The sequence below is a fragment of the Alosa pseudoharengus genome, unplaced genomic scaffold (genome assembly GCF_046254945.1).
Source record: "Alosa pseudoharengus isolate Yale_2024_CS ecotype anadromous, Long Island Sound unplaced genomic scaffold, YU_APseudo_1.1 YU_APseudo_1.1_scf_7, whole genome shotgun sequence".
NCBI lineage: Eukaryota > Metazoa > Chordata > Actinopteri > Clupeiformes > Clupeidae > Alosa > Alosa pseudoharengus.
Window position 1 is genome coordinate 21,372,347 of NW_027468859.1, and position 10,769 is coordinate 21,383,115.

General features: G+C 40.4%; 1 long non-coding RNA gene across 1 annotated transcript; it reads right to left on the reverse strand.

Annotated features, from left to right (window-relative positions):
• Positions 1-8,264: 8,264 nt before the first annotated feature.
• On the reverse strand, positions 8,265-8,967 carry LOC143110322 (uncharacterized). Its single transcript, XR_012984120.1, has 3 exons — positions 8,911-8,967; positions 8,699-8,782; positions 8,265-8,348 (listed from the first exon to the last, which is right to left on the reverse strand). It is a non-coding gene; the product is annotated as an uncharacterized LOC143110322 (long non-coding RNA).
• Between the last annotated feature and the right edge of the window lie 1,802 nt (positions 8,968-10,769).

Here is a 10,769-nt window from a genome sequence, read left to right on the forward strand (position 1 = left end):
TGGGGGTGGGGCTACAGCCCTCTTAATTGCAGTAATGAAGTCAGTGGGGGTGGGGCTACAGCAGTAATGAAGTCATCTGTGGGAGGGGCATGGGGGCTGTCAGGATGCGCTGTGTGGGTTGGACCATGTCCTCAGTCTCTCCCATGTAGCATATGGCTCTATAGAAAACATTAGCAATGTAAATATTGACATACCGGTGTATATTAAACCAAACTGATTATGGTTTCATAACTCAGAAATACAAAAGAAACAGGCTGGATTCCAGCAAGGATATATTGTGTGATCTCTACAAACAGATGGCTCAGTAGAGGCTTCCCTTTGCCAACCCTGCGGGGCATAGCGCGTGTGTGTAGGGAGCGAGGGGTCTGTCCTGACCATCTCCAGCCAGAGCTGTGCATGGACAACGCTTCCGGGGGACACCGCACACCATACGGCCCTGTGGACTTCAAAGCCGCCATCTCCACCCCCCACCGCACCGCCGCTTGGAGTGGCGGGGGCCACGCGATGCACGGACAGACGTGATAGGGCCTCGGCTCTGATGACTCACCCCGGACATAATTTATCTTGTGTTAACATCAACATTGCGATGGGGCACGTTCCAGACCACTAGATTAATCTCCAGATAGGCAGGCGGGCAAGCACAGTCATGCTCTCTCTCTCTCTCACATACACACATGCACATATGGGTATGCATGGTTTATATTTAGACGTGCATGTTGCTATGGCAGTTCGTGCTCTTGACCTCTCATGGCCAGTAACACATCATGACACCATTGCACTCTGCACAACTACACGACATGACTACATGGAATAGTTAAGACATCTGTCTATTTCTTTAGCCAAGCTTTTCGACCCGGCACTGATTTTGCTTGCTGGCTTATAGCCCCATCATTGTCAGGACATTGCACGCCTCTCTGGGTCTTCTTACAAGCTGCTTGCGGTGCCTCTGCCTATGAAAAATGGATTAAATACAGTGCTTTTAATATCTCATAGAGTTTCGTCAGTGAAGGGCAGAAAAGTTGTGTTGGTGAAGAGAGAGAGGGGGACGAAGTGGTGCCATATAGCTACTAGCAACCAGCTTGGCATGCTTCTGAGGCGCATGAAAGAGGTGGGCAAACACATTCAAAGGTGCAGGGTCCGCACTGTCTCCTGCCTGGAGCCTCCACGTCACTGGAGCACCTCCTGTCCATGTTGATTGTGAGGGGGGTGATGGAGAGAGGCCTCCAAAGATCCCCCAAAGGGCAAGAACACTGCAGATGGTGGGGGAGAGAGGAACACAAGAGACGTTTGAGCTGAGAATACAAATGGGACTTGTCAATCATGTGGAGGTCTGAATATGTCAGTGAAAAAGCAAATCAGCGTGTTGGTCATGGTTGGGCCTGAATTGGGCCTGGGAAGGAAATGATTATCATTTACAGTCATGTATAACTTTATAGCTGCCATTACTGTTCTTCCTCCTGCAGATCCTGACTGCTCTTCACCTCACATGCTCCAGCTGGTAGGGTCCCTGTAGGAGGTATGCTCTTTTCTGCCCTCCCCTCTGAAAAAGGGACGCCTTTCCTAGGCGCGTGGGGCTGCCATGTGTGACACGTCTGCCCCCACCGACCACATCTCACTCATGTCTGTCACTGTCTGTCTGTCAATCAGCAGCCTTCACACACGGCAACCCAGCGGTCGGTCGCTGTCAAATATCAGATCTGGACGAGCTGCTGGAGCAGCAGTTGCTTACAGATAAGTCGGAATCACAACACAGTAATCACATTTCTTTTTAAACACATTTAGTCACGTAGGTTCTTTCCTGCTGTGAGGACAAAAGAGGATAGCTTTTTCTGTGAAGTTTATAGATACATGGGTGATTCCTGTTATCTATAAGAGTCTTACACTGCAAGAATTAGTTTTAATCACAGCTGATGAATTTTGTTTGTTTTGATAAGAATTTAAATTTCCCACTGATTGCCTCAAACTAAATTGGAATTTAGAGGAAATTTGTAGTTAAATTTAGCAGCGGTGCTTGCACCACTCAAACAGAGAACACACCTTGAGGAGAGGCAGAGCACTTTCATGGACACATCACCCCCCCACCCCCACTCAGTGTTTTAAGTCGCATCTGTATTCATGAGGTGTGTCTAATTTCAGCGGAATATCACAACATAGCCAGAGTTTCTGCCACAAATGAAATTTTACGCTCGTATTGAATTCTCAATTCCATCTAAGCAAACAGAGAATGCCTGATGCATGCCGTAAGTCCTCAGTCAGAGGCACGCCATGAGGGACAAAACAGGATTTTCCACATGGAAACCAAATGAGATTATTTTACTATCTAAATTATTCAGTGAACTCACAAAAAAAGTTGCTTAACCCTTGCAAGTATTTCTAAGATGACTTCTGAGCTATAACAGAGAGTTTTCTTGATCCTGTTCCTTATCTGTGACAGAGTGCATCACTGACAGTTTGAGACTGTCATGTGATGTATATGACAGCCTGGAATTGGAGAGCTGTGCTGGGATGTTAGCCTGGGAATACCCAGAAGAACCTTTGGCATATTTGGGATTTGCTCTGCAAGTCCGTCTGGCCAAAAGGCCATTGAAGCCCATTTCCAATGTCCCTAAAATACGGGCACAGAAATACAATCGCTAATCAGGCATGGACGTGTATTTTTTTGGAATTGAGTAAACAACTGCATTTAAAATCTTTGTTTATGAGATTGCTACACTTCTGAAACGATTTGGTAAGAGTTAAATGCACCAATTTAAGTTTAATTTCACTGCTAGTTACGCCCTGGAAGTAGTAAGTCAATGAACCTTTTCCAGACCCACTCTCGATTACAATTGAGAAGGTCTGCTAACCAGGCTGCTGGGATGTAGGAAGTCATAAAAAAATATGTTTTTTCTCTAGATTTTTTGGATGAATTCTGAGGATGAAATATGTAGCACAACCTCTGTTTTTCCATTACATTCTGGTTCCCAATAAAATGTAATGTTCACTAAAACTCAAAATTCACTCAGTCTGTGCATTGTGATGCGAAGTGATAACATACCATCAAGTCAACTCAGGCAGGCTCTGCATGCAGTGTCTAATAGGCCATACTCCTCTCCTTTCTCCAGCATCTTTCAGGCCAAGCCAACCTGGCTCCAAACCCTCCTGCTGGATGCTCCCAGGAACTTGAGATCGATCCAAGTGGGCCTCAGACAAAACAACAATACCCAGCCAGCCAAAGCAGTTCACACTGATATCAAACCCTCTTTGATGTGTAATGCATTACTGTGAAAAGGTTTTGTCTGAATGCAAGCTGCCACAAGGGCAATTTTTGTGGCTGATGTCTATCATATTAGAATAGCGATTGAATGCTTTTGTTGTAAGTTTTATCAGCTGTTAACTTTAGTGAAGCCATAAAAAGTTCTCTACATGACTAAAAAATGCAAAAGAGCAAAGACCTGTTTTAGTCAGCCTCTTGGCCAGTAGCCTCTTCCTTAAATAACATCCTTGTGTTTTTATATATTATGATAATAATACAATAACATATTAAATAGGAAACTGAGGTTAGTAAAACTAATCTATTATGCTTTGTGTTTACTTCTATATTACTTCAATAAACCAAGAATGTCTATTCAGAGAGAGAGAGAAATGGAGTGAAAGAAATTGAGATGTGTGCAACACTGGATGAATGTATGCCACTGGAACCTGTAGCCAACTGTGCAAAAGGCAAAATTACAAAGAAGATGAAACAGCGATAACATTATTCATGAGTGAATTTCCCTCATTGCTCCAGATCCCCGAAGCCTCACCCAAATAAATTTGAGAGATAAGATCTTAATCTTCTCACAGCTGGTTTGTCATTTAGGCTTCTAACAACAACACAGTAGGGAGAATGCAGAGAAGTGCTTGGAATGTCACTCAAATTCTTTTCACCTTCAAGTTGAGTGCGCCACCTACTGGTTATTTACAGGACCAGCTACTAACAGCCATGGAGTCGTGACATCACGGGGAGGGACATTGTACTGGTGCAATTCTGGGAGGTTTAATTAAATGTTTGTTGCATTTTATGGTATTTTAAAGAGGGTGGAGGCTAAAATTGATGAACCTGCGGGGAATCAATTCTCAATTAAGCACTGACTCAACTCTAGGAGTCACTGAAATACAAAAGCCTCAGGACATCAATAGCAGGAGATTAATTAAAGGAGGAGATGTAAGATTATTTATCTTGAGCACAGGGTAATGATGTGCTTTTTGGATCAATTGTAAATACAGAGGACACGAGCAATACAACAATACCATTCAACAAGGTCTTCCTAATGCTCTTCTCCAGCAGCGGCCATGACCCTGATTTCTTAATCACAATTGACCACAAGATGGTGAGATTGCCAAGAAGATATCACATGGTCAGCAGATTTGGAGTACCCACTGATAAGGTTCAGTCTCTGTGCTGACTAAGTGAAGTTGGTGAGGCTGGGTCGTGATGGTTTATAATAGACACAGACATGCAGATTATTCAAACTGATTACACAAACAGCAGTTTGGCTGAGTTTACAGTAATGAAGACGTTAGTCATTCATCAACAACAAAAAAGCAAATGTCAACACAATTTTCAGAAGATTAATTCAAATATTTGAATTGCACCAATATGTTTAGGTATTAAATATATATAAAAATGGCCATATTTCATCACATATTTGTGCATACACACTACCATTTAGAAGTCTAAATAATTTAGGTGTTAGGATTAAGCTTCACCAGCAGATGGCGCAATCTGTGCTTTGCTCTTGTAAAGATGTTCAAACTTCAGTGTGCCTCCCACAGATCTGTCTCAGACCTAGTCTGCCATACACTTACCCGGACCAGATTTAACATATGCAGCTTTTCACAATGTATATATTAAAAATATTTGTAGCCTACACCCTACACCTTTAACAACAGGGTCACAAAGTAAGCCAAGCAAGGCCTCATTGTGCAGTATAGTGAAACACACCATGCACATGAAATATGATGTGGTGAAGTAAGAATGAAATAGAATAGAAAACCAAGGGAAAGAAAGGAAAGGAAATATGATACTATGTAACATACATAACATTGATAACACTGTCTGGCCTAACCTCTTCATCTGTCTCTTCATCTAGGAAGAATGGATATATCTGTAACAGATGAAACAGTCAAGGAAAAAACCCTCACTGTCTGGCAACTCGTTCCATGTGCAATTCAATTTCTATGAGAGCCATTTTGTTAAATGGATCCTCTGCCAACAACTGAATTAAGATCAAAAGGCAAACTGGATTAAAGGAAAATACATTCAGACTCAGCAGCCCTCTAGACAACACAAGTGCAAGGTATGATCTTCAAGAGCGTTTGTCCATCCTGTGGTAGTACGAGTTCAATCACTGGAAGAGCATAACAATTGCTAATGAAAGACATTACTTCTTTGCTATTGCAATGTTAAACCCATTTTGCAAGTGGTCATAAGAAGTGTGAAACGGAATGGAATTTATTGATCTGTAATGGATTTGTAGCATGGGCACAAAACCCAGAGGTTTTATTTTATCCATCAATTCAGTTTAGAGTGTTAACAGTTCTATCTGTGATATGCATTAACCATACAAATGGGTCTTGTGCAAAATGAGAACATGCATCTTTGTGTCAGGCGTCTCTTGGAGCTCTGCTGTGCGACTGGATCAGTATATTAAGTAGATTCATCATCCTGGTCCCCGTTTCCGCATGGCTCAAATGGCTCTGCTGCACTGGCTTCCCACTGGAGTATGAAGCTACTCTCCTACTGCTCTTTGGGGTGCATGAGTGAGGTCTGTGAGTGTGATTTTACTTATTTGTGTGTGTGTGTGTGTGTGTGCAGGGGCGGAGCTTGAGGGGGTGCGGGAGGTGCGGCACGCCCCCGGCCCGGGACGCGCAGGGGCCCGGTGCGAGGGCGCCCCTCCCCCACCTCCGGGTAAGGTGGGACGGGCCTCTCCCACGGCACAAGGCCGGAGGAGCTAAAATTATGCAAACGGTTTCTTTTCAATCATTTTCATCAGAGAGGGATGTATTAGGCTTATAGGTTGCCCCAGTCAGGACGAGTTATGACTCACGGTTGCTGAAAAGTTTTGAAATTTACTTTGATGATTTAGTAGGTGTAAAATATTGAATAAAATGTTCTGCTGTATGACTGGCTTTATTTTAACTCTCATATTAAACTTTACGACGTGCAAATTTACAAAATTGGATCAACGATATTCACTCAAAAAAATATCTTGTTGGATTTAATTAAAAATGTTTTGTCAAGTGGTTCCACGAAACTGTATTAAATAACTCTAAAGATACTATATTCTTTACGATTGACTCAAATAAATAACATTAACTGAACAAGAGTGAATAAAGTAGATGGTAAGTAATTGAATTCCTTTATTTTTATTTAGTATTCTTACATTGAACCAACTTAATATGGCTGTGTTCAACCAACTTAATGCTGTTATGTTTAATTAATTCAGCATTCTTACATTGACTCAACTTAATATGGCTGTGTTCAACCAACTTAATGCTGTTATGTTCAATTAATTCAGCATTCTTACATTGACTCAACTTAATACTGTTCTGTTCAATCAAAGTGACATTGTTATGTTCAATTAATTTAACCTAAAAAGATATCTAGCACACATCCACATTAAGTTACGTTTAAGTGATACAGTTACGTGGAACCACACTTGACAAAACTTTCTTAAGTAAACTCATCCTAAACATAAAGTTCTTAAGTAAATCCAAAGTAAACAAGTTGAATTTGTTCTGCATAACATTTCTAAATAAAATAAAATGTCTAAAATTGAACAAATGTGTTGAAATAGCAAACAGACACACGGTCTTCAAAACAAATCTGCATTTATTTAGCAGCAACCTTTGTCTCCATTCTCATCAATCCATCAGGGACATTTTTTAGTAAAATAGAAATGCAATGAACTGAAAAATATCTCTGCTAAACACGGCATGTGTAGTTTTGTTACATTGTTAGTGATTCAACTATAATGTCTACATCTTTAGGTGGAGGCATTGGCACCCTTATGTTTGATTGCCAAGATCCCGATGGTGGTTTTCTCCATCTGGCTCTGGGCATCAGTCCGCGTCCTTTACCACAGACAAAAAAAAATACATTTAATTGATGACTTTTCAAACAAAAGTATATGTTTTTAGATATGTTTGAATTCAGTGGATTAACCTCGCATCTCCCATCTCCTTTAAATTAAAGCAATGGTTCTGAGTGAATTTCACCCTTGGGTCATTTGCATGATCATCGCAAGTGCCAAACCCCCCCCCCAAGACATTGGTCGAGTTTGCGCTGTCAGTCTATGTATCAGCCCAATGGCTTGCCAAAACCAAAAGTGTATCTCATAAATTACCCCATAATAATGTCCGGAATATCACTAAACGTCTACAGTAGTACAAAAAAGGGTCTGTACTCATTAAATGAGGCATTGGAAAGTTTGTAAGTAGCCTACACCAGGAGCTTATTTAAATAACACTTGCCTGATAGCTTCTACTCTCTGCTATACCGCTACGTCTACATCACTTCCGTGATTTGTGAAAAGCCTGTAAAAGTCCTTTGCAAAACTCACAAGTGTAAGAGAAAAGCTAGTGAATTAAACACTCCATAGTCATATATTGATAACTGGATGATATTTGAAATTGTATTTTCAGGTCAATAAGTGTTGACCTGAAAATACAAGCATTTATAAAACTTATGCATCGCTTTCTGCCAGGACTTTTACAGGCTTTTAACAAATCACGAAGTGACGTCTACGTAGCGTTGCAGTAGGTGTTGTTTATGAGTACAGACCCTTTTTGTACTACTGTAGAAGTTTGGTAATATTCCGGACATTACACTTCTGGTGAAATTCACTCCGAACCATTGCTTTAGACTCTCCGCTCTCCAAAATCCCTCTAACGTCTATGATTTCTTTTAACTCAAAAGCTAGTTAACCAAAGATTAAAACTTTGGGTGACATTTTACCAACACAGACTAGGAAGCTTTGTCTGTAAAGGGTTTATGCGTGGTCAAACAGACCAATGGTGACTTGTTCTGCTGTAACATGCATTCTGCTTTAACATGCATATAGACAGCCTTAACAAAACATTACAAGCACCGAAACATGAACAAGGAAATGTCCATGGGTACTAAAATAATATAAGAAGCCATATTCATTCATACCCATCTTCCCACTAGACGTACCACTGCTACTCTCGCTGCTGTAATGCTTTACTGTTTTTTTGATATTCATTTACACTTACAGGTATTCCTTTATGAGTTTCTCAGAGCCTTCATTTAAGTACACAAGTGCTTTCAGGTTGCAAGCTCTCAACAAGCCAATGGTATAATTCTGCAAAATAGGGAAATGAACACTACTTTACTTACATTTACAAATTAAGCATCTTAATGTTTACCATGCCTTACCATGCAACCCCCTTTGTTAAATGTTAAAATGTTAAATGTTAAAAGAGATTTTTGGAACGCACTGATCTTCAATGTAAATCTATTCATGGGGTTGAAACAGGCAGTGCACCCCAAATATGTCAATGTTAACTTTCAAATTCATGTCATGTCAGCAAGGTAAGACCTTTCAAAAAAAGTTAGCAGGTGCATGGCAAGGTCCGGTAGCTAATGGCCTAATATTGGATCACAGGTTTTCAAAGTGGGAGGCACAAAACAACTTGGTAACAACTCACTAACCTGGTCAATGGCAGCCATGATCTCCTCCCTTCCTACGCACACACAGCAGACAGCCTGGAGCAGATGATGTCGAGTTCTGACATTCTGACAACGTTATGAGGGGAGAGGAGATAGAAAGAACATCTAACAATACAACCCAGCATTTGGAAATACAGAAAGAATTACAATTAGCATATGGTATGGGTGTCTGCGACCAAAGTAACCATGCTAACCTGTAATACTTCAATAAATGAGACCTTGATGACACTCCGGTCTTGCGCTCTTTGCACTGTCACATAAAGGCCTGTGGGGAGAAAGAGTGTACAAATTTGTGTAAAACTATAATAATATTAGATCACAGAATCAATTGAGAATTTTAATAGAATTGAACTAGGAAGAAAACCTTTAATTAGATTGGCTTGTTTGTGATTTAATTAATTACTTGTTTGTGATTAACAAATCATTCAAACATTGAAGAGTAGGCAGCCTCTAGCATGAAAAATGTATTTACCTCCTGAATATAGGGGTTGACAACAAATATGTGTGCTTAAAATGGACAAGTTTCCATGCAAGAAACTGCCATTTGCTTTGCTCTTTTATATAAGCCGGATGAGAGCCAAGTAGCCTATGATCAGTGTTGGGAGGGTTACTTTCAAAACGTATTCCGTTACAGAATACAGAATGCATGCCCAAAAATGTAATCTGTAACGTATTCCGTTACGTTACTCAATCTGAGTAACGTATTCTGAATACTTAGATTACTTTCGCATTGAATTGCATTTTATAAGTGTAGGAATGCGGCCATCAAATCCTGCTTAGGCCTACTAAACAGGCCTATTCTGGTGTGTTCTTCTGTTCCAAATGGCTGAAGTGTTAGGCCCACATAGGAGAATGTAAAGGCAACTAAGCTACCTGATACAACTTTAAAATAGCAAGGTGACCACTAAAACTACAGCAGGCGACTAGGCTAATTAAAACAAACAAAATAAATAGGCTACTTTAAGGGCGTAGCCAGAAATTATAATTAAGGTGTGCCTGTGAGATTTTTCGGTGGCATCAACCCAGTAGGCTACAAGTGAGGGGCGCATATGACAGGTGGAACGCAAATGACTTGTAAATGTAAACACTATGGGCTACTGTATATCAGTGCTCTCAAAATGAACGTGATCGCGTAATGACAATCAAAAACCGCACGTTAAAATATGCTAGGCCTACTCGCAAGAATAATTATTCAGAGGCTGCACCATATAATTCATTTTAAAACGTAAATGTAGATCTAATTAGAAAAAAATAATAATCCATAAAGCTATTTTAAGTTAGAATAAAAAACTTAGAATGCAGTGCCTATTTTAGAGATTGGTTTTATTGTAGGTCTAAATCAACACGTGAACTAGGCTTTGCTTGCTTAGCAAACTGTGTAACTGATTGGCCGAAGTAGCCTGAGCTATTAATACTTAGGAAAATATCCTTTGAACAGACATCAGGAACCACGATCAGTGAGGAACATGAGTTACCTCCACTTACTTTACTCCTAATTTGCTGTGCAAACAGTCATTTCAGGGTCTCCAATGACGCATCCATAATGCGCACTGGCTGCGTTTTGAGGCTAGTGCAAGACGGCGGGGCTTGGATTTAAACATGTAAACAATTTCATCATAGATTGCTTTCAGGAGCTTCTGGGAAATGGAGTTGCCTTCATTTATTTAGAGAGTGAACAAACTTATGAAACAGATAAGTATCGTCATGTAATCCATTGATTTCAACAATGTAACTGTATTCTAAATACCAACTATTTAACTTGTAACTGTATCGGAATACAGTTACTCATAATTTGTATTCTGAATACGTAACGCCGGTACATGTATTCCGTTACTCCCCAACACTGCCTATGATAGCAATACAAAAATAATGACAAGTCTGATGTTCCTGCAACTGCTGTCCTTCAAAGATTGCAGCTACAAGTGGCTAATGTTACAGAGAGACTAGGCAAGATGGCAGAGTTTGCTACACGAACGTTAAAATGATTCAAATGATTCAAATGTTTCTTGACGGACTTTAGAGTCTGCATCAATGCTAGCTAATTGTTCATGAC